At 34.0% G+C, this 25774-nt stretch overlaps 2 long non-coding RNA genes across 2 annotated transcripts in view; one reads left to right on the top strand and one right to left on the bottom strand.

Annotated features, from left to right (window-relative positions):
• Window positions 1-25774, top strand: part of LOC141375658 (uncharacterized) — a 59653-nt gene that overhangs the window by 3150 nt on the left and 30729 nt on the right. The gene's annotated exons all lie outside the window — the stretch shown is intronic.
• On the bottom strand, window positions 1234-5711 carry LOC103911521 (uncharacterized). Its single transcript, XR_662399.5, has 4 exons — window positions 5634-5711; window positions 5463-5506; window positions 3382-3519; window positions 1234-3307 (listed from the first exon to the last, which is right to left on the bottom strand). It is a non-coding gene; the product is annotated as an uncharacterized lncRNA (long non-coding RNA).

Here is a 25774-nt window from a genome sequence, read left to right as displayed (position 1 = left end):
GCTTTTGTTATGAGCAGCCAGCAGAATTTAGTTGTGTGACTTCTGTCTGGAATAAGTCAATACTTTTTCATTAACAGTGCCTTTAGGCTCTCAATGTGTCCACTCATGCCTCCAGCAATGCTCTTTAGCCACATGAACCCTGGGACTCGGACTGCGTTCATTGGTATAAGTGATTTAAAATGAATGATTTGTTTGCTTTCATCTCTGCAACGTATTTTGCTCTGAAATGTGGTTTCATTCATTTATTTATTTATTATTTTTCTTTTTACATTATCAAATGGTTTATAAATAAATAGCTGTATAGATAAATGGGTGAGATCAAGTCTAAAAAAAAGTGCCTGTAAGTGATTTTTATTGTGTTTTTATGATTCCCGTAGGCAAGGCCTAAAATGGATGATTTTTCAATTGTTGGTGAATTGAGAAAATATAAATATATATTTTAAAATGTATATATTATTAATATTATTATATATTTTAAATAGTGTTGTTGTTAATAATAATATTAATAATACAAATAATAATAATAATAATAATAATAATAATAATAATAACAACAACAACAATACTAGTTCAACAATCAGTATCAATACTAGCTAACACTTTATAAGCATTAGCAAATAGTGAATACATTAACAGTTAAGCAAAACGTTAGTTTATAACTGCAGCTACAAATGCTCTATTCTTGACTTTAAAGCACATTTAAACAACCCGGCTCATTGTGGAAACGTAGCCCCGCGGACGTTTCTGCGGACCGCGATTTAGGTCCCGGGAGGTACGTATTCGAGCGTTTTTTCCGCTCCGCCGACGCAACAATGTGAGCTAAGCGGACAAACTGATTGCATCGGGAAAGCCCTCCACTCGGAGGCGAGTCGTCGGCCGGCGAGCGCAAAGAGGAGGGGCGGAGCGGCGCCACACAGCCCCGCAGCGTTCGCGTGATTTTTTTTCCCAAACCAGTTCAGCGCAAACCACGCCCCCTACGCGAAAACCCCACCCCGCTGCTGTGACTCACGTCCGTGGCTCGATTTCATTGGTCCAGCAGCTCCAGCTTCATCACAATGGCAACGAACACAAACTATTTTTTAATAAAAGACCTAAAATACGAAAGGTTAACAAAGTGCGTGTATGAAATAAAACGTAGTACAAACAATCTACAGCTTATATAAAAAAGCTGTGTTTAATGAATAAAAATAGTGCCAAAAATACATGAAGTAAACACACACACAACAGCATCTTAACAATGAGAAAACTTTACTCAAGTACAAAAACCAGCAAAAAACACACAAAAATAATATTTATTTAAAAAAACATTTTTAATTATTATAAACTTAACACAGCCCCTGCATGCAAACATAACCTCTTTATCTTTCGCTGTCTAGTATAAAATAGTTAAATTGAAAGATTTATTCTGACAATATCTTGTATTAATTCAGAGAAGTGGGATAGGAATGTGTATAATTTGTTGTCAAAATTCAGATATTTTGCAAAATAACTTATTTTTTTAATTAAAGAATGTTACATTTGTCCAACAATTACACATGCTTATTGGTCTGTATGAAATATGGTATCAAATTTGAAAATATTTGAAATATATAATGTTTAATGAAACTAACAGGTCCTGTTAGACTCAAATTTAAAGAATTAAATGTTTTATTTCTATTGTCTATGCTTTGGGATTTGTGGATATTTCTTTTATAATATTGAGTAATAATTTACTGAGTAATTAAGTTTTTAATTAAATTGAATTAAAAAGTTATTTAAAATACAATTGTATTTATTTTTAAATTATAATTAGTAATAATCAATAATGAATTACGTTTTCAGAGTAACTTACCCAACACTGCACATAATCTGCATATCAGATGAAAATCAACTGAAGCACAAGTACATTGAACTATACCTGTTTCTATACAGAGTTTGAATGTTTAATAACTGCAAATGAGAACAACATATGTTCTGCAGGCCTTTCAAATAAGGCTTTCATTTAATGCTGAAAACAAGTTAAAATTGATCATAATATGATTCCTCTCACAGTACCTATTGTTTTACCTTTAATGACCAGAAAATGAGAATAATCAGTTGGACAGCAATAATATTCATTGTTAGAGCCCTCCCATAAAAAAATAAATAAACAATACACATTTTGGTAACACTTTATAATAACTACACGCTAATAATTTATTAAGCATTAGCAAATTTAATTCATCATTTGTTAAGCATTAACTCTACATTAACAGAAGTTAGTAAGCAGTTTGTAACTACAGATACAAATGCTCTATTCTTGATTTATAAGCACATCTATAATGTGCTTAATGATTGTATTTTCGTGTTTTGTTAATAATAATTTTTTCAATACTTAAGTATTGTATCATTTACAAACCAATTATTTGAGAGTACTTTGTGGCTTTTAAAGATCATTTAGAACACATAAGTAAATAATAAACTATTCAAATTAACATTTATATATCTTATTATTCAGGCATATACTAATAATTAATTTGTATGTTAATAAATGCTTTAGTATTTTAACTTCATCCAGTTTTGTGACCTAATCTAAAGTGAGGACTATTTTTGCTTTATAAATCCCTTATAAATAACAATTAAAGGCTCAGTTATCTTCTAAACAGGGGAAAAACACGACTTGATTTATTTCTTATCATTTGAAGATACATAAATGAATCTGCATCAAATGAAAAATACATTTTTGCAATCTTAACTAAAATAAAGTTACCGTACAGTTTAAACTTCGCTAAATAACATTATAATTTTGTATCATAATATATTGTTAAATATTATATTGTTGTTGTTTTTTTATCCAATTTTATGTCGTATTTTGACACTCCTGTTATTCGGCAATGTTTAAACTTTACAGTAATTTTATTTTTAGATAGGATTACAAAGGTGTACTGTTCATTTGACACTGAGCCTTGAATTGTCATTTATTAGAGATTTATAAAGCATAAATTGTCCTCACTTTAGAAATAGGTAGAGTGGCTCTTATAGGTTAGTTGGTTCTAGCAGAGGTGGCCAATCTTGGAGCTCAGGTGGTGGCATCGGTGGCTCTGGAAGCGTTGGCTATGGCAGCAGCAGATCTGCCAGCTCTAGCACCATGGGCTCTGGCAGTTTTGCTGGAATGGGTCTGAATGTGGTTGAGGCTTTGTAAGCGGTTCTGTTGACAATAACTCTTGTGAATCTGGCATCAATAGCTCTGGTGGCAACTGGCAGCTCAGGCTCTGACATGGTGGCATCTCAACAGAGTTAACTCTTGCGCACAGAGGTTGAGTAAGTGGGAATATGGGGTTCATTGTTCCTGAAAAATGAAAATAAATTACACAAAGAAACTAAAAAAAAATTATTTTTACAATTTTGACATTTCTAACTCACCTACTTGATCCTCCCCTTTTGTCTACAGTCTTTATCAAAGTGCAAACCATTTTTGCCCCACAGCATGTTTTTGGACAGCCGTTGTTGACTAGCCATGCCTGATCGAACATGAACATTGTGCTGGCACCTGTAATGAGCCTACAGGAAAAATATTAATTTTTAAATGTTTAAGTGTGCAGAAATGTTAGATATTTTTATTTTACATTTAGAAATTTCAAACGTTTACAACAATGATGCAGCAATATTCTAAATGATCTGTCAACAAAACATACAGGAAATCTGTAGGACATGTATATAGCATTTGTTTTCAGATTCATTCATTATTTTGATGAAGCATTTTTACCTAAAGATCACCTCAGATGAGATAAGTGAGTAAAAGTTTACTTTGTTCTATAAAAGCAAGGTTTTGTTGTTTTTGTGAGTATCCACAAATAAAAAAAAACAGTTGCTGCTTTGAATGGTCATTCTCTTATCTTTATGACCAAAATGACAGAATATTTGAAGATTTACACTGCCATTAGAAAAAAAAAATATATATATACACACACACACGCTCACGCACACACACACACACACATATATACAAGCATACCTGCAAGTTTGTCAATATCGTGAGTTAAAGCTTTTATGCAGTGAATATTGGATACTTTTAATTATTTAGCATTTAAATCCAATGAATAAATGCCTATCATCACAGACAAGCATGCAGGCAGTAAATCACTAAATGTCTCAGAAAGTTATAGGTTTATTAATAAGTGCTGTCATCAATATAACCATTGCAGCTATTTTATTTGCACAGACTTGTTTCTAGGTGGGCTGTCAACTCACAGAAATCCTATATATTTAAACTAATCAGAGGACGACTGAGGATCTTTAAAAAGATTTCCAGAAAAGTGTGCCATATGCATCAGAAGTTGCTTGGCATGATGTCTGAGGCTGAGACTATATGATTTCAGAATCACTGTGGCTGTGCATATGAAAATCTGTCTATCCAATCATCTATCCATATGACCTGTCCTAAGTTTATACAAATACTGGAGCCATCACAAGGGTAAAAATCTCACTGGACTATTACAAACCATTAACCAAGTCAATGTTAACTGAGATTTCTAACTGGCACACTAAAGCAAAATATATTAATAAACATCTCAATTTGTATGAAGAATCTAAAATGTTTTGAACAGTAGAACTATGTATGTTTACAATATTTACTGTAAAGTTATTTTCAGTGAGTTACATTTATATAGTGTAAAAAAGAATGAACTGATTTTACATTGTCCCTTTTTAGGTTTTGTCACTGCCACTTTCCAACTTACTCAAGGCTCACTAAGTTTTTTTACCCATTCCTTTACTTCCCAAATCTCTCAATGCATTTTTTAGAATTGCTTCAAAACATGTGTGGCCCAAATGTGATTTACTGTTTGTACGGCCTAAGCGATAGGTGCAGAAGTGTTATTTATTCTCAAGAGGCAACCAGTTCTGTAAAAGTAGAAATAATTTACCTGAAAGACTGTTCACCCATAAGCATTTTAACTGAGATATCCCAAAATTTTACAGTAAGCCAAGTTTATTACAATAAAAGTAATAATAATAATTTATATTATTTATAAATCTTTTAATGCTGTTCAAACGTTTGAGATCAATATTAGCTTTTTTTGCTCACCAAGGCTGCATTCACTTTAATAAAAATACAGAAAGTTGCATTATTGTGAAATGTTAATGAAATTTATAGTAATATTTATATTTTGATGTAAATCGATCATTTATTCCTGCGATGTGAAAGCTGAATAATCAACATTATTACTCTAGTCTTACACTATATGTATCACTCAAGTGTCACACCATAGTTCAGAAATCATTATAAATGCTAATTTATTTTCATTGTTGGAAACAGTTTAATTAAATTAGTTTTCAGTAAATAAGAAACGCATTATTTTAACTTCAGCATTTATTTAATTCTGTATTTTGGATTAACTGAAGCATCCTTCTATAAACAAAATTACAATCCTTGCTGATCCCAAATTTTTGAAAGACTGTGTACTAAATTTGTGTGTTAAATGAAAAAACAATGTATTTTTTACCTTTAGATCCGCAGCTTGGTCTTTGGGACTACAATCGTACTCTCCTGAGGGCAATCGAAAATGATAAAATAAAGATGAAATAAATAAAATGAACACTATAAAAAAAACATACACTCACATCTCCATGACTAAATTATTAATATTAAACATTATTAAGCAAGAAGTGTTTACCGTTTGTCAACGATAGATCCATTAGAGACGAACTTGATTGATGTGCACTCTGAACTTCTTTCTCAGACGACAAGTAACAACGTTGCCCAATGAAATCGCGCGTGTCACAGCTGCGGGGTGGGGTTTTCGCGTAGGGGCGTGGTTTGCGCTGAACTGGTTTGGGAAAAAAAATCATGCGGCCTTTACGTACTTCCGGCCAAATAAATTGCGGTCTCCAGAAACGTCCACGGGGCTACTTTTCCAGAATGAGCTTGAGTTGCATTTAAAATGTGGTTAATAATGGTTCTTTCATACTTTGTTACAGATTAATGTTTCATGACTAAATTAAATCTCACAATATTTACAACTCATTTGTGTTTAAGAGTAGTTTGGGGCTTTTAAGATTATTCAAAAGAAGTTAGTAAATGATTAATGAACTATTCAAATCAACACTTATATATTATTATTCAGGCATATACTAATAGTTAGTTTGCTTGTTAATGAATGCTTTATTAACTCAACTTCATCCAGTTTTGTGACCTAATCTAAAGTGAGGAGTATTTATGCTTTATAAATCTCTAAGAAATGATAATTAAAGGTTCAGTATCAAATGATCAAAAATCTTTGCAATCTTGTTAAACAAGTAAAAATACTGTGAAGTTACTGTTACTTAGATACTGTGTATCAAAAAACAACATCAAATTGGACAAAACAATAATAATAATATATTTAACAATATAGTATTCAACATTTCAATGTTATTTAATGATGTTTAAACTGTACAGTAATTTTACTTTCGTTAAGATTGCAAAGTTTTATTTTTCATTTGATACAGTTTCATTTGTGTATCTTCAAATGAAACGAATTGAATAGGGTAATACTTTATTTTGATGGTTGATTTGAGTATTAGTAGACTGCTTATTACATGTTGATACTGCTGCTAAACAGACATTTAACTGACTATAAGAAACTTTGCAAGTACATGTCAATTTACACTGACCCTAACCCCAACCCAACCTAACAGTCTACTTATAATCTAATGAAAGTTAGTTTGCATGTAGATGCATTGTAACTTAAATTCAACAAACGGACCATCAAAATAAATTGTGACCATAAAAAGTCCTCACTTTAGTTCACAAAACTTGATGAAGCTAAGTTAATAAAGCATTTACTAACATACAAATTAACTATTAGTATATGCCTGAGTAATAAGATGTATAAATATTAATTTGAATAGTTTATTAACCATTTACTTAAGCAATCTGAATGATATTTACAATATTTACAAGAAACTTCTCTCAAATAAATCAAATAAATGGTTTGTAAATGATGCAATTTTTTTATTTAGTAATCAAAAAATACTAAACAAAGTATGAAAATACAATCGAGCACATATGTGCTTAAAAGTCAAGAATAAAGCATTTGAATCTGCAGTTATAAACTGCTTACATTTGTTAACATAGAGTAAATGTTTAACAGATAATGAATAATCAAGCTTAATAAATGATTAATAGTGTGTATTATTATAGTTACCCAATACTACTACTACTACTACTACCACAGCTAATAATAATAATAATAATAATAATAATTATTATTATAATAATAATAATAATAAAAATAATAATCATTATTATTATTATTATCATTATTACTATTATTATAATTTTATTATCCTTATTTTTATCCTATCCTTATTTTAAATATACCATATATTACTAAATATAGTAATGTATGATATTACTGTCCTGTGAAGTATTTAATATCACAAACATTATTGTTTAATATTAATAATAATAATAATAATAACTATTATTATTATTATTATTATTATTATATTATTATTATTGTTATTATTATTTGTTTGTGTTTTAAATACTGTATATTACTGTAATATTACTGATCTGTGAAGTATTTAATACCACAAACATCATTGTTTAATATTAATAATAATAATAATAATAATAATAATCATCATCATCATCATAATTGATTTTATTATTATTATTATTATTATTATTATTATTATTATTATTATTATTATTATTATTATTATTATTATTATTATTAAAGATAAAGAAAGTTCAACCAACAGGCAAATAAAACTGTTTCTCATATTTGCCTGTTTTTACTTGCCTTTGGCTCTTTTTGAATAATAATCACAGGCATCGCCCCTAAGTGTTTAATTAAGACCACAGTCTTGCAAAGTTCATTTCATAGCTTGTTGCAACCGATTACAGTTCTTTTCTGAAAGTGATAAACCATTTTGAGCACAAACAGCAGCCAGTGATTTGACTATTCTCTTTGAAAAGCCTCTTTGATGTCATTCTCAAACTTGAGTCTTTAAGCATTGCTGTCAAGAGCTTTTTCATATTATGATGTCAGAGCTGAACTCTTAACTCGTGTTGAACAGGCGAGCTCAGGTTTGATGATTTCTGATTGCAGACGTGTTTATCTGCACCAGGCGTCCTCCCACCCTTTGATTCGCACACTTTTCAATCACAATTCTGTGATTCTTTGGGGAATTACACATCTCCCCCGTGGCTCTGAGATGAGGAAATGACTCCAGACAGTCACCTATATTACTCTTCTCTCCTCAATTAAGAGCTGGAGATGCTACTCTTGATCAGACTTTTTTGACTCAAGAAGAATTCATTAGCGCTCCTTTGACATGAGCGTCAGTGATCTGTTATCTCCCTGAGGAGACTCAGAGTCATATTGCTCAAATCAGGGTTCAGACATGCGGTGAGGAGACCGCTGAAGCCGAAACATCTCTGATGGGCAGATGAAGGGGATTAGAGTAGCAGAGTTCAGTCTTAAATTATAAATAAAGAGTAGAAAACAAATTAATATTCAACCAAAAATAAACAATAATATTGCTGTTCAATTTTAATATTCTAAAATGTCATTTATTGATTCCACAAAAGTATTTATATTTTCAGGAGTCATTACTTTAGTCATGATCCTTCATAAATCCTTCTAATGCCAAATCCGTCATTCCAACGAGCATTTGCAAAATGCCTAGCAAACTTAAATGCTTGTAACTACACCACTAGATATGTAGTTAGAAGCATAGTTCCTGGTTGTGTTCTATTCCCAGTTATCTGTTCCCTATAGGGGACCGATTATTTAAAAGCAGAATTTACGTTATTTCTCTAAAGCTTGTGAAAACAAAAATATATAGCATGCATCAATGGTTTTAATTTATGGTAGCTTATTTAATAAAAATGTATCTACTGTACAGTGTATGACATGGGCCTGTTGATTACAACATTTCTGCAGTGATTTGAATGGGTCAATTTGTAAAAGTGGATAAGTGATAATAATAATAATAATAATAATAATAATAATAATAATAATAATAATAATAATAATAATAATAATAATAATAATAATTATTATTATTAAATTTCCCAGTGATAGGTTGCGGCTGGAAGGGCATTCGCCACGTGAAACATATGCTGGATAAGTTGGCTGTTCATTTTGCTGTGGCGACCCCAGGTGAATAAAGGAGCTAAGCCAAAAAGTAAATGAATTAATGAATAATAGTGATAATAATAATAATAATAATAATAATAATAATAATAATTATTATTATTATTATTATTATTATTAATGTTATTATTATTATTATTATTAATGTTATTATTATTATTATTATTAATAATAATAATATTAGTGTTATTAAGTAGGATTATTTTCATTTCTTAATAAATAGCCTACTGTAAATTACAACCTTTAACAGTTTTTATAATTTATTTATGAGATACGAATACTATTAGTTAAGGTTTTATGTTTTAGAATAGAAAATTGAATATTCTCAATAATATTTTATTTGTAAAGGTAACATAGACTCGGTGTGCCGGTAACATATATTTCAATTAATATGGAAAATGAGTACATTTTTTTTTTTACTAAAGTAATTATTGGATTTTTTAAAAATGCATGTGCTTGTAAAACAATATTATTTGCACAAAAACAAACAACACAACACCAACAGCTAAAGGAACGTGCTGCATTTTGTCACAACACAAACAACTTAAGAAATGTTTCTTAAGTTGTTTCTGCTGTGATAAATTCAGCACGTATCTTCAGTTGTTTCAGTGAGAGAGTGTATAGGTGTTTCTTAGTGCTGGATTGGCATCCACCACAAAACTAGGTCGACTGGTAGGACATCCACCACATCGAACATATGCCAGAGTAGTTGGTATTCTGCTGTGGGACTAAGCCAAGGGATAGTGAGTGAGTAAAGTAATTTCAATTCAATTTCAATTTCAAGTTGACTGACATCGATCATCAAACAATGGAGATTGATGTAAGCCAATTGGAGATTGAAGTCAGTCTGATGTGTTCTGACATCAGTTCTTCAACATTGGTTAGTCTTCAGACCTACTTCAATGTCTAATGTTGTGTTCTGAGGTAAATCTGAAACGTTGGAGACTAAAGTCAGCCTGATGTTTGGATTTGATGTCAACCCAATTTTTTATTTGAAATTGTCCCTAATTGATAAGTTTTTGTCAAATTTTTTAAATCTGCGCCTTGATTTTGTCACAATCAAGTTGATGAAGTTAACATTGGGTTAAGACTTTCAATCTCCAATGCTGGGTTCTTGAGTAGACATTTAAACAACATGGAGATTGATGTCATAACCCAATGTCTATCTTGCATTTTAAATTGGGTTCTGACGTCAGTCTTCAATGTTGGATTATGATGTGAGTATGACATCTAACTTTCAGAGATTGACATCAGTTTGATGTTGGGTTCTGATGTCCCAACTTTAAAGATTGACATCAATCTGAGCTGCCATCTGATTGTTTGAAGTTGTTTCTTAATTGATATCAGATTGAAGTCAATCTCCAACATTGCATTCTGACATCAGTCCGACATCTAAACAATGTTGGAGATTAATGTCTGACTTTAGGTTCTGTTATCAACCCAAGTCAACAATCAGTCATTGGACATTGAGATCAGAACCCAACATCAGGCTGAGTATCCAATGTTTGTAATAAGCTGAATTTTCATTGCAAATGAAAATTGCTTTGACTTCCAAACCCAACCTCAGACTGTTGTCAATCTCTAGATGTACATCAGCAGTCTCCAGCCTTGGTTCTAACAGCAGTCTGGGGTTCAGATGTCTATCTCAAAGTATAAACATAATTGTTGATTTTATTACATCTGCTGCTTGATTTTCTCATAGACAAGTTGATGAAGTTGACATTTGGTTCAGACTGACATTAATCTCCAACATTGGATTCTGACAAATGTCTGCTGTCTAAACAATATTGGAGATTGACATCAGAACCCAGTGTCAGATATATGTCAGCCTCCAACAATGAACTAACATGATATTGCCGGCTTAGAGTACCTAAATCATGTCATATACATATTATACAGTAGTTAGAAGTCCGCATTACATCCCTAATTAATATCATAAAATGCATGAGCAAAATATTTTAAAAAAATACACTTCAAATGTTGTACATTCATTGACATGAAATTATAATGAAATAAAAATAATCTGTCACCTACACAAGGAGCAGCAGAGGGTTTAGCTCTCGGGTCCCAGCATAGGCTCGGATTCTTGGGTTAGATAATAAGGCTGATGTATTTATTGTGTCTTCGACTTCTTGGATCTGTGACTGAGTCTGACAGTTGCCCTTTGCGTCTCTCCTGCAGCCTCCTGACCCTCCGTTTTGTGTCGGCTTCAAAGACCACACAGACCTCAAACGACAGACAATGTTTTAATTCTTATAGCTTGACGTCTAAAATAACCTTCAACGCTCTGTTGATGAATGATTTTCCCCCAAAAAATAAATAAATAAAATGCTTCCGGAGCTTTTTGTTGAGATTAAATCCCATGAGGACGTTGCTCAGGCAAGATTAGATCCATGAAAATTTATGAAAATCGCAGGTGAAATTCTTGGTGCCAAAAAAACCCAATTTCCTTAACAAGCCGCCATTATGCCATTAGTGGATATCAACAGCTTGTGACATCTGGAGAGTTCAATAGGACTTAATTAAGCCACATGATCCTTTAGTGTTGGTCTTTCTGGGCTTCACCCACTCATTGCTCTGGATTTCTTTTATGATGCTTCTAAAAAATGAAAGCCACTGATGTAGCACCAAATTTCAATACAAGGTGTAGCTTGCACCTGGAATAAAAGGATAACATTTTTCAAAACATCTTATTATGTGTTCAACAGAATAAAAAAAGGTTTGGAACAACTTGATGATGAGTACATTTACATTTTGGCTGAATTATTGCTTCAAGGTGTGTTTTGGTTGAATAAATCAGAAGTAGATGAGGTGTTTTCACCTTGTGTTTTAATTCTTCACTTATGTCACGTTCAATAATTATTACATTTCTTTTGATTTCTTTATGAGGGTGAATGTATGTATTTATCTATGGGTGAATGTATGTATGGGCCATTTCTGATATTTTTATCAAAAATTGTCGATTAAAATTGGGCACATTACATATAAGCACAAACAGGATGCTGAATGTGGTTTAATGTAAGAATTTCTAATGTTAGAATCAGGACTAAAAAGAAAATATCATGCCTTTTTATGTTTTTCACCTTCAAGTCAAGCTTGCAGCTTCAGAATGCCTGCCATCCTTTAACCCTCACTACAAATCAAAAGATAAATAAATGGGTGATGCTGACACTGGTTTGACTTTACTGTGAGCAATCAAGAATAGAGGTTTTCAAACATTTTGTTATGCCGTAAGACCCCAAAACACAATAACACACACTTGAGGGATTGCCTTACAAACATCTTAGATTTATGCCATGTGTTGTGTTTGTTTGTGATGTGTGCTAATGTCTATACTGAGGGCAAGAAATAAATTAATATTATGATTGTAATCATTAAAAAAGCATTTTAAAAAATGACAGTATATGTAATATTGACATTAGAAGTTTTATTTATTTTTTTGCCTGAAAAGTTTTGGTCAAAATTGGCAGCAGGAAAAACAAACCAACAATTAAAAAAACAAAAAGTCTCAGGGTGGTCGCACAATGGATGCATTTTCCATGCATTTTCTAATTCTAAATATAGATTTCTATTTGGGGTACGCAAACCGGCGGCCATCCGCGGCGCCCAGCTGCCACTCTTCATATTTCATATTTCTTCATATTTCAGCAGGACACTGTTCAAATTTCTGTTCAAACCACAGAGAGCCATCTGATTAGTTTTAATATTAAACAACATTGTAATATGCGTGTGTCTGGTGTGCAATACTTCTAACTGTCATGTTCGTGCCATGCCGTGGTGCTGAGTGGCTCATCTGGTGTGCGACCACCTTAATTGAATACTGAAAGATGTTATGTTATTTTTATGTTGACTCATTTTAAAGCATTGTTTCAAATTGATAGATGGTACAGAGTCCATATTTAATACACCTTGAAGCTCATTCTATTTAGATTTTTCTACCTATTCGAAGAAGAATATATGTATTAGGGCATATTTCTTTATGTTGCAATATATATTGCGATATAAATACAATTTCACCAGATGACTTTTAAAATTTGGAAAGAATTAGTATTGTTAGATCGATTGGAATGATTCTGCAGTGAGAGTACATCTACATTTACATTTACATTTACATTTAGTCATTTAGCAGACACTTTTATCCAAAGCGACTTACAAATGAGGACAAGGAAGCAATTCACACAACTGTAAGAGCAACAATGAATAATAAATAGGCGAGTTTTAGGTGTGTAAAGTCTAAGAAGCAAAGCATTAGTAAAAAAATTTTATTTATATATTTATTTATTTATTTATTTTTTGAGGACAGTTAGTGGTATAGCCAGAGAGGCAATTGCAGATTAGGAAGGAAAGTGAAGACTAAATAGTTGAGTTTTTAGTCATTTCTTAAAGACCGCAAGTGACTCTGCCGTTCTGATGCAGTTAGGGAGTTCATTCCACCAACTGGGCAGATTAAATGCGAGAGTTCGGAAAAGTGATTTCTTCCCTCTTAGGGATGGAACCACTAGGCGATGTTCATTCACCAAACACAAGTTTCTGGAGGGCACATAAATCTGCAGAAGTGAGAGCAGATAAGAAGGAGCAAAGCCAGAGGTCGCTTTGTAAGCAAACATCAGAGCTATAAAATCTAATAAACAATCTTTAAAATTTTGGGGTCCCCTGAGACATTTTCATTGTTGTCTGTGCTACTTGCAGTGTGTTTCTGTATTTGCATGTGTTGTGAGTATTTTCATGCACATGTTTAGTCGGAGATTGATAAATTAATGTTTATAACTTGCATCTCCATAAAATCTAATAAAAATAAAAGTCAATAAAATCAATCGTAGTTAAGGTCATAAATGGTAAAAATGTTAATACACAAATACTTTTAAAATCGTTATATAATCGCAAGCATCATCTAAACAATTTAACCAATTGATGTAAATATGAAGGATTAAAAAGATCGTTCTGAGATAAACTTTTTTTTTGAGTGATCAATTTGGATTTTAGGTGTTTTAACATATATTTCTTCATTAAAAAAAAGATGACTCTCAAACTGATTTGTAACCTCATGGATGAGCAAAATAATGCTTTGCAAGTGGTATTTGACAGCACTTTTATGTTTTTTAGCTTGCTTAAAGCAAGACACTGCAGGTGAACAGGGTTAACAAAATAAAACTAAGAAATTTTATTTATTGTAATTTAATGTGTATTTCACATTTAAATATTTAACATAAAATATGCACAAATTTGCAACATAAAACCGAACATTGGATGAAGTCTGGTTCAAAACAGCCTTTAAAAATATGCGTGAAAGTGTAAAAAGGTGTTTTCTACTTCCTCATATCTTAAGCACATGTTGACTTTAAAACCTCTCAAAATATGTGATGGTTTTTCCCTTCCAACTCAATTCCAATTCATAGCTTATTTCATATAATCTGCTTGAGCAGCCGTGTAAGTAATTCTTCAATTATTTACACCGTCAACATGTAATACATCACCGGTTATATATGGACACCCCTTTCTTTAATTAACATGCTCTTAATTCAACAAATCGTAATGCTATGGCATACAGTTGCAGTACAGAGGACTGTGTGCTTCCATCAAGACACTTTTCTATTGCAGCAAGGTGAAAATGAAAACTTTAATTAAATTTATCTCTGTTTCTCGTTTACTGAAAGTCATTCTGACAGATCAAGCTTTTAACTCCAAGTAATTTACTTTGGGTTTAACAAGCTTTCCTAACTTTAGGTTCAGATTTGAAAGCAATATTTTCAGGTCTCTGCAGGATAGATGACGCATTTCAGCAGATTAACTCAAATACCTGGATCATAATCACAAAACTCATGCGTCTGATTCTTGTAGAGCACCAGATGTGTGCCCTGACTCCATAATGCCTTTTCAAGAGGCTGTATTTCCATCCATATAGGTAAAATGCAGCCTTTTTTTGGTTTACTTAAATAATATTCACAATTTCATAATGTCAGATGGACGGAGGCTCATTTCCTTACAATTTTATTGTTACTGCTATCCGCTGGTTTATCTTGTTTTCCTGTTGGCGCTGGCTTTCGTAGCAGTTGTTTGGTCTGAACAAATACATTCTATTCTCGGACCGCTGATTTGTTCACCTTCCTACTCGTTGTTTGCATGGCCCATAAATCCTCAAAAATACAAAACAAAGGCGAGTGCTTTAAACTTTGGCTTTATTAAGCCAATTTTACTATTGTTTGTCTTCCTGTTATTAGTTTTACGTGGCATGTTGATGTCTGAGAGGTAAAATTTGATAACAAGCATTGTTTATGTTTGGCAACCCACATCTGTGTATGTACACAGAGAAAAAATAGTACCTTTAGTGGTTCAGAAATTAAAAAAATACATGGGAATATTAATAGATTAATTGTACAATTTATTAAATAATGAAAATATGTCTTTTATTACCTCAGACTAAGGCCATGCCAGATATAGATAGTTTTTTCCTGTTTATAATACTGTAAAATATATAAGACTGCGTGGGGCTGTGCTGAGTAGAGCTGTTATCGGGCCTTAAAAGTTAGATCTGACAGGGCTGGAGCCTGACAAAATTCAACCGAGCCTGACTAATACACCTTGATTGACAGCTTTTTAAAAGCCCGAACCCGTTTACAGCAAGACAATATTCAAATGTGCACATGCGCACAACTCTTTTGCATTTTTTTCAAGAATAAGTTGTTTATATGTGTTTTAACATAATTTGTTTGTAACAAACAATAGGCTATAGGCCACTTAAAAGCTATAACAAACATGTGAAGTTTATTTCTAAACTAACTTCGAGAGGATCACGTGCTTATGATTTCTTGTGGCTGGTCACACATCATCCAATTTATGATTCACTTATCAGACGATTGCACTGTTGCCTCACAGCAGAATGTCACTAGTTCTAGTGCTTACCAAGCCAGTTGACTTTACTGTTTGGAATTTACACATTCTCCCCGTGCTCATATGGGTTTCCCCCGGGCCCCCCGGTTTCCTTCCACTGTCCAAAAACATACAACTTAATTTAATTGACTAATCCAAATCAGCACCATAGACATGCTCCTAGAAAGTAGTTATCTCTTAAGAGCAATTACTCTTAAGAGCACTCACTATCTGTTCATTAGCAAGTACAGCAGAGAAGTTCTCGACCTACCTGAGCTCAAACTCCCCTCTTGCCTTGCAAATGGGCTCAAGGATCTTATGAGCTCAGGGCTCTCTCCCGGGACAGCATGCCAAACAAGCTTTATAATCAATCATCAGCTAAGTGTGAACTTTTGAAATAAAAAAGTCCTCTGTAACATCGTAACATCTCAGCACTCTAAATAGGCCTATAGGTACATACACTTAGGTACATAGGTACATACCCTTTAAATTAGCCAACACACCAATAAAAATAAGTCTTCCTTAACAAAATAAATAAAAATCCTAGAAATGTTATACATATTAGAGATTTGCTGACTTATGAGGCCTCTGGTATATATTTAAATACTATGATTGTTCCACATTTGTTGTACTGTATAACAAGCTGGTCTCAGGCATGTAAATCATTTTCAACACCGTTGGAATCATTATATGATTATTTATAAGAGAGCACTTAAAATTCATGATAAAAAAGTCTCAGTTGTACCATCACTGCAATATCTTAAAATATGTAGTCTCTTAAGTTTTGATAACAGAATAAATATCCCAAAATTTGTTTTGTTTTTAAAATTATTCACAATCTTTCTGCTCCATCGCTAAAATTTTTTAAAAACAAATTCCAACTTAGAGAAAACATCACAAATGACACGTTCTATGGTAAGAGGGGAATGTATTGTCCCTAGACGTAAAACCTCTTTTGGTCAATCTTCTTCTATTTATAATGCCACAAATCTATGGAATTCTCTATTAACAGAAATAATCACATGTACAAAATATAAGATGTTTATAATTTGTGTGTACAAATTATGTGTACAAATTATGTTTAGAATTTGTACACACTGAGTAAAATGTTTTTAATTAGTCAGTTTTTTTAGTTTATATGTGATTATGCCTGTACGATTTAATTAAATAAAAACGACTTTTTAATTAAATGATTATTATTGTTTTAATTTTTATCTGTTCAGAGACTGCATTTGGAAAATGGCAATCCTTCTACAACCTGGCACAATGCATCTTTGTTTTTTGAGGTTAATGTAATTTTTGTGCATGTCCCTTAAATAATAAAATAAATTAAAAATTTTATTCATTCAAATAAATTCTAAAACATCTAAACATTGCTGCTGCTGCTGCTGCTGCTGGCCAGGATGCATAGTACTGATCGGGCTGATTTTGGGTAGGATTGTTTGTTCATTTTCCACTAGTCAAGATTTTCCATGACAGCAGTTTCAATGAAGCGAATAACCTCGGCTCGCTGTACATTTTCCCACTCTGCAAAATTCGCTCTGTTTGAGTTCTCCATCATCGTTTGTTTTACCTTTGCAGTGATGGCTTTTGATGTTGTAAGAAAGGATTTGATTACTTTCTTGCGCTAATCGAAATCAACAGGTTGTTCATTTATAGTGTAAGCTGGAGCGCGATCGCAACCCAGCCCGACCCCGTCTAAAATGAAATAAATTAAGCCCGAACCCATTGGGTTCCTTCGGGTTCGGGCAAAGATCTTCAGCTGACTTCTTTCTAAGTGCGTCATAACCATCTATAATGGATACAGGCCGGATCCAACGTTTTGTGACCCCACGATAAGGTATTTTGGGAAGAGTGATTATGACTTATTAAATATCTTGTATTTAGTTCAATGAAGATCTTAAACATTCAGACCTGCAGCATCATTAGTGAACATAGTGCAAAAGGTACATACAGTAGTTCACCTTTTTCAACAGACTGTGTTGATTTTCCTGTCTTTTTTTTTTTTTTTTTGACCTAGCGGCATCTTTTGAAGAGGCAATGTTGTGTTTTGACCTTGTCTATTAACCCTTACTCCATCTTTTTCTTTGCATGCCAGATGGAATTTACTTTTTCCCTTTTTATAATACATTAAAGAATAATTTTAGTAGAAAACATCAACCTTGGTGAATTATGACATGATGCAACATATAGGCAGTAAATAAAAATTTAAAAAAATTATTAAATAAATGCAAAAATAAAAACCTTAATGTATAATCAGGAACCACAGTTATGGATTTAATTTTGCCTCTAAAAGTCTAAAATATTTCTTTAAGATTTTACTGAAAATAAAAGTAATTTCGTATGATTTGTGGCTCAACAAATTTTTATTCTGGTGAGAACTTGAAGTCTTTAATTTCCTTATTGTACTAAAAATAATTAAATATAACCATGAAATATTAACGTGAACAAATTATTAAGGATTTTAAATTATGTAGCACCTTTCAAAACAAATAATACTCAAGTTTGATGTTTTTGTATTATAGATGTATTTATTTTTAAATGGACTCCCATGGATCCCTACAGTGCCATTCCAAGCACAGTGTATACTATAAAATGTATATGATATAACTCAACGGTGTTACGTTGAAATCACGTCTGGCAAGGTATGCTAAATGTCGGATTTAAAGCTGCTTTCATACAACAAATTACTTCAGAAAAGTTGTTTTAAGGGCTGAGGTTCCATTTCTATTCTTTTGATGTGGTAGCAAGCTGGAAAATTGTCTGTCAGGACAACCATAGCTCTTACGTGACACAACGTAAGCGAAAAAAGAACATCAAGGCCAGCTACGAGACAAATAGCTCTTTGAGTGAAAAACAAATGCTGCCATTGAGGTCCTGAAGAACCGTGCTGACATATTTCAAAGATGTTTATGCTTTATGACTTCTGGCTGATGCCTTCTGACAAACTACAAAGCCGAATGGTGGATGGGAAGTCTTGAACAAAGGCACTCAGTCCATTGAGAATTCACCTGTGGTAATATTGCATGAGGTAATCTGCAAATTACAGTCTCGATGGAATTATGATTATGCTAATGATTTTGATATGACTCCAGGCAACATTAAAATGAAATGAGGCATGCATGAGCTCATATTTAAAACCACACAAACAAGCCGGCATGCAACATTAAACTCTTCAGTCATAATGCTGCATGCAGTCACTATATCTTAATTGATTGGCCGCAGCAATTTCACATTCAAGGTCAACGCTCATCCTCATGCATTTTGTCATCGCCTTCTTACCTCAACTAATTTTCAGTTGGGACAGCTTGGTATGACAGCAATGCGGCAAGTCTTTATCCCACCGCACAAGCAATATTCAGTCCTCAGTTACACAAATCAATTATTAATAAGAGTGGTCTGGCAAATTTATTTTGTGTGGACTTCCATCTTATATTTCAGAAGTTGTAGCTGCGCTCACCAAGGTTAGAGAGTTGCGATGCATCTTTTAGAAGATTTAAGACTCTGTAATGCTCGGTTGCTTGGGATATTAAAAACGTTGAATTTATTTTTTCCAGTTTGGACAACTTATCGATTACTGCCTTGCGCAAGCTTGTTTCTCTCCTGTTTGGCGAACTGATCATCTTGCTGCCTGGTGTTTTGTCAGTCATTGTGAATGTTCGCCGTCTCGCTTGCTCTTAATCCAAGTCACGTGATCTTGATTGATCGTCCTACTATATTATGGAGGATGTTGTTCAGGAGACCTTGACATAATGTACTGCGTGTTAACAAAACCCTGCGTGTCAGGTTTATGCTGCGGGATGATTTCTAGTAGAGCTGTCGCTGCGCACTTGTTGGCTGTTGAGCAAGTCCTCATCACAGACAAATCAATGAATCGATGCGCATTGATTTTAATCCCTCAGCACTTGAAGTGCAGAGAATGAATCACTACATCAAGGATTACAGGGCTTTGTTAATTTAAACAAGAAGAGACTCGAGTCATGGTCCAATTTCCAACAGGGGATGGGGTCTGAATGAACTGATAAATTCCGTCCTTCTGGCGAAATGAACATATACTTAGCTGCTTTTCAAGATCAAAGCATCACTTTATTCGTGGTTATATTGTGACAGTAGGCCGGAATGATGCAAACATCAGGCAATGTGAGATCGACATGATCTTGATGGGTCTTTGGAATATTTCAAGCAAATTTCCAAACTTTTGCAATCTTGAAGGTCACTGTGGAACAGAATGTAGAATAAACTTAAGTGAATTTCGAAATCATAAAGGGCCCTTTAGAAAGGAAATAGATTTGCTGCCTATGATTAAATGATCTGTGGTGCGCTCGTTTTTAGCAAGTTTAAAAAAAAAAAAAACATACTTTGGTCACACATGGTTTTTGACCAACGCTATTTCACACCAATTAGTATTTTTTTATTTAGGGGCTAATTTGTTTGAATTTGCACAATCTCATTTATACATTTTAGTACAATTTGCTCATCCCCCAGTCAGGGCCGGGATAGGGGGGATTGAAGCCCCAGGGCCTTTATGAGAAGAGGGTCCTTGACTGATGAATTGTGTCATGACGTGGGAAATGCCTCTTTGTGTTAAGCTTTCGCATGTCGAAAATGTGAAGTATTAATTTCGGCTCGCTGCTGTTTAAAAACAGTGATGCTGATAAACTACGGTTGTAGCTCAATCAGAATTTTAAATAGCCCTATATAGTTCACAGCAACAAATAGGTTACATCAGGCTATGCCGAACTGCATTGTGGATCTGTGGGCGCTGCTTCAGTGCTTGCTGCTTCAGTGCTTGCTGCACCAACGGACACGTCAGCCAATCGGATCGCTTTATGCAAATACACCAGCTCAGACAGTAGCCGATTGCAGACTAATTTCATAGGGGCTTCAGTGTCATCACTTGACAGAGGGCGTGTCTGAAGTTGGGGCTGACGCAAACTTCATAGCAGTGTCAGCCAATGAAATTAGTCTGTAATCGGCTACTGTCTGAGCTGGTGTAACTGCATAAAGTGATCCGATAGGCTGACGTGTCCATTGGCCCTTGAAAAGTTGAGAAATTCCCAACTTCTGCAGTGAGCAACGTCACTGACGCGGTGCCAACAGATCCACAATGCAGTTCGCCAATGCCTGATGTCACCCATTCAAAATGGGGGTAACGGTGAACAGATTTTTTTTCAGGAAAGCCCCTTATTTCCCAGGACAGTTCCCTATTTCAGCTCTTCTGCGAGAACGGTCCAGTCAAAGGTAGGCAAACCAAGTGCATCATCGAACAAAAAATCTAATCAAAGGAGTATATTAACATGGAGTAAGAGAGCTCAAGATAGGCGGAATCATGCAGAATGGACTGGTGCCCCATTCACACGGGCATCAGCATCAACACTTTCCATTCACTTTGAATGAATGGTATCAAGCGTTGCCAAACGGAATTGTGGATCCATCAGCACCGCTTCAGTTACATTGCTCGCTGCAGAAATTGGGAATGTCTCAACTTTTCAAGCGCCAACGGAAGCATCAGCCAATCAAATCACTTTATGCATATACCTTAGCTCAGAAAGTGGCAGATTGTGGGCTTATTTCATTGGCTAATGCTGCTATGAGGATCGAGTTAGCCCCAACTTTAGACACGCCCGCCGTCAAGTGTTGACGCTGAAAGTTGAGAAACTCCCAACTTCTGCAGCAAGCAATGACGAATCCACAGTTCAGTTTGGCAACGCTTGACATCAACCATTCAAAGTGAATGGGAGGTGTTGACCCTGACAGCCCGTGCGTCATAACCATGACAGTAAACCAGGTGACCAAATTAAATAGCCTACACTGACAGTTATCAAAATGTGCAGAATATCTACCTCAAGAAAATACAAGGTAACTGAATCAGCTAGAAAGCAAACTATAACAGCAAAGCAAACATAAATTAATGAATTTCCTCTTTTATATAAAAAATAACAGTAATAACGACCAATGACATATAGGCGCTAGCTTTCATCAGACAGTATGTCTGAGGAAAAAAGCAAAACAAAAACATGCTAACCTTCTGTAAATGATTGACTCAAGACCAAATGGGAAGTTAGTAGCAGTTTAAGGTGAACTTTTTAAAGATAATCCTATTTATAGTATTTAATGTAGAACATATATTTAGGAACTATTGCAAATGTGTGTTATTTGTTTTTTGTTTTTTTTCGGATTTTGGCCTTTTTAACATTTTAAAAGTAAAATAAAATTTTGTATGCCTGTATGCCTTTAGTAAAATAGAAAATTAGATTATATAATAGCATAAATTAGGTGATGTGGTGGCCTAGTGGGTAGCACGTTCGCCTCACAGCAAGAAGGTCGCTGGTTCGAGCCTTGGCAGGGTCAGTTGGCATTTCTGTGTGGAGTTTGCATGTTCTCCCGGGTTTCCTCCGGGTGCTCCAAAGGCATGGATAAATTGGATAGGCTAAAATTGGCTGTAGTGTATGAGTGTGTATGGATGTTTCCCAGTGATGGGTTGCAGCTGGAAGGACATCTGCTGCGTAAAACATACAGTATGCTGGATAAGTTGGTGGTTCATTCCGCTGTGCGACACTAAATTATTAAAGCGACTAAGTCGAAAAGAAAAGAAATTAATTAAATAATATAAATTAGCATACTACAGTAATAATTGTAGCAAAAAAAAGGTACTTTTGTCAGGCGATAAAACAAATGAGGCCCTTGGATTTGCTATTAAGATTTTCTTTTTTTTTCTTTTTTTGGCATTCTATTAGTGATAGAATTCTGGTAGCTCCATTTTAAGGGCCAACTCTCACTACACCAGGAGATACAAACAAAGTGGACAATCACAGAAATACGGCACGTAACTTTTCAGTGATTCTACAACTCGACAAGTGTCGATTTAGCATGTTCAGATGCTAAAGAGCAAACTCTGATATAAAAAGATCCCTCTGTGTCTGCAGTGAAAATTGTTCTATATACAGTTTATTTTGAAGGATTTTCATAGTGATTTTAACATATCATTTATTTAGTTCAGTGAACATTTTCACACCATCTATTCACGAGAAAACATAAATAGTACACCTTTTTGAACAGACTGTGTTGAGTTTTCTTTAACTTAGAGATTTTTTATAAAGAGGCAATGTTGTCTTTTGACCTTGTCTGTCATTCCCCTTTCCCATTCCCTTGTCTGCCAAAGTAAGACTGTTTTGCCTTAAAAGCCGCTTTTCCACTATCGTGCTGAATCGTTCTTTAAACAGAACTGTTCCATTCCGTGCCAAACCGGGCCAGACAGCACGGATACGGTTTCATTTTCCACTGTCGTGCTGCGACAAAGCTCTTTAAAACATTACACAAAACGCATCAGTAGTTGCCTAAGTAACGCAATGTAAACGGCTCCCTTTGTTCAATTAAAGTTAAATAAGAGCCGAAACAAGTATTTTTTTTTTCATAAAAGCAAAAGCAACCATGTGACTAAACACTGTTATGCCGCTCTATCAAATAGGGGTGCTAAATATAGCTACATGTGCACCCTTATTTATTCATATGTTGCGCAGCTCTGGCTAAATTTTATTTGGAGGGAAAATTACCAAAATGTAACGTGATGATTGAAAATAATTAGAGGGGAAATAAATATTTAAAATCTCTGAACATAACAGAAAAATAAAGAATGATAAGACAACAATAATAGTGCATTTGTATATAGTGGCAGAAATATCATTTTGGACAGGCCTTGTCAAAGGTGAGCGGGCACTTTCACTAATAAAAACACAGCACATAAATTATTTCAATTTTAACAATTAATTAAATTACACTGCGTTTTTATATCAAAAGTTGATAATGATATAAAATATACTACATTATGATGGTAAAATGAAACCAATTAAGTGATGGCTGTTATTTGTTTTACTATTCAAACATTAAATAACGAATGCAGCAAGTGAAATAAAAAACGAATATGAAACAACACATATATCAGGATATAAAGCATATAAAGGACTATTATATTTAGCAAAATGCTGGTCTATTATATTTTTATTTTGATCATTTTATTTTTATTATTATAATTATTTTTGTGTTCATAATTAACTAACAAGCTGTAGGCGAATTATTGCTAGACGTTTTAGAAAATATTTGCGTAGCTATATTAAAGATCACCACAAAAAAACAAAAACACAGAAACATGTTACATGCCTCATAAATGTCATATAACTTATGTATAACTGAATCATATAATTGCCTAGCTGAAATGATGAAAATTGCTCATTTTATTTTTATAAAACATTTGTCAAAACGTATTGATATTTTTTGAGTAAAAGCAATACTGACATTTAAGAATCCATATTTATTTAATTCATTCATTGTTTTGACTTGTTTATTAGTGCATATGCTATAATATAAATCATTAAACAGTACCTTGGACAGTTACAGTGCCGCTCCGTAAAGCTTTCAAGCAAAGTCTTTTGGAAAGCCGACATTACAACACGCCGTCCTTCAGGCGGTCTCGCCGGAATTAACAAGCTGTCCTGGCTTTGAATTAAAGAGTGCAATTATTTCCTCGTTGTTTAAAGAGTCTGCAAGTTCGTGTTTCATTTTTTTATAGATGTTGTTGTGGAATTTGGACATCGACGATGCAAAGCGTGACTTTATTCGCTTTATTCGATGCGCAGCAGGAAAAAAAAAGTCAGCAGCGCAAATCGCTGACATGTCTCTCCCGGATCAGAGCAAGTTTTGTGCTGTGAAAAACAGCGCTGCGTGCAATAAACTCACATTCAGGCAGGCAAAGTAGGTCTGTATTCAAGTCAATAAAATAATAACTTTAATGAATAAAATATCTTCGTAAGAATGTGACGAGTTATTCACTTCTCTGCCAGAGACTGCTCTATGGTTTTAAAACCCTTTTCAAACTGTATCGTTTATACCTGGATCGTTATTTTATATTAAATGTACTGTAGCTTATTGAGGATGTCTGATGACTAGCGCGCTTCTGCTGAGCCAGCTGTGGTAGCTTAGCAACCGAGTCGCGACGTCAACACACAGAATCTGTCGGCACAGTTCAGCACGGTTGTCTAACCGTGCCGAGAATTCCGGGCCGAGAACGGTTTGTAATCGTGCCGCGCCGTTCCAGGCTCAGTGGAGAAACAACCGTAACCGTACCGAAGTGTTCTTAGAACGGTTTGGCACGATAGTGGAAAAGCAGCTTTTGATAATTTAAAGAAAAATAGAAAGACTTTGTGCCTATGAAAACTGCGACACTATTGTTTTCACAGTTTCTTGGAGGAGTTGGAGATTTATGAATATCTTTTTTTAGAGAAATTATGACAACACCGCGATTGTAAAATGATAACAACTAGTGTCAGTTCATTCATTCATTCATTTTCCTTAGGCTTAGTCTTTATTTCAGAGGTCGCCACAGTGGAATGAACTGCCAACTATTCCGGCATGTTTATGTTATGCAGCAGATACCCTTCCAGCCGCAACACAGTAATGGGAAAGACCCATACAGTCACACATTCACACACATACATACACTACGACCAATTTAATAAATTTAATTTCCTTATACCGCATGTCTTTGTACTGTGGGGCACCCGGAAGAAACCCATGCAAACATGGGTAGAACATACAAACTCCACACAGAAATGCCAACTGGCAAAGTCTGGACTCAAACCAGCGACCTTTTTAGCTGTAAAGCAATAGTGCTAACCACTTAGCCACCATGCCACCCCACAAGTGTTATTAAAAAGTAATACAAATATCCAAGTCAAAAATAAAACAATTTTGTGTACATCAAATTGAATAGACAAAAGTTATTTCATAAAACAAAGCATTTTAAA

This window comes from Danio rerio, chromosome 8 (assembly GCF_049306965.1).
Source record: "Danio rerio strain Tuebingen ecotype United States chromosome 8, GRCz12tu, whole genome shotgun sequence".
Lineage (NCBI taxonomy): Eukaryota > Metazoa > Chordata > Actinopteri > Cypriniformes > Danionidae > Danio > Danio rerio.
Note: the sequence above shows the minus strand (reverse complement) of the source record. Positions and strands in the feature narration are given on the sequence as shown.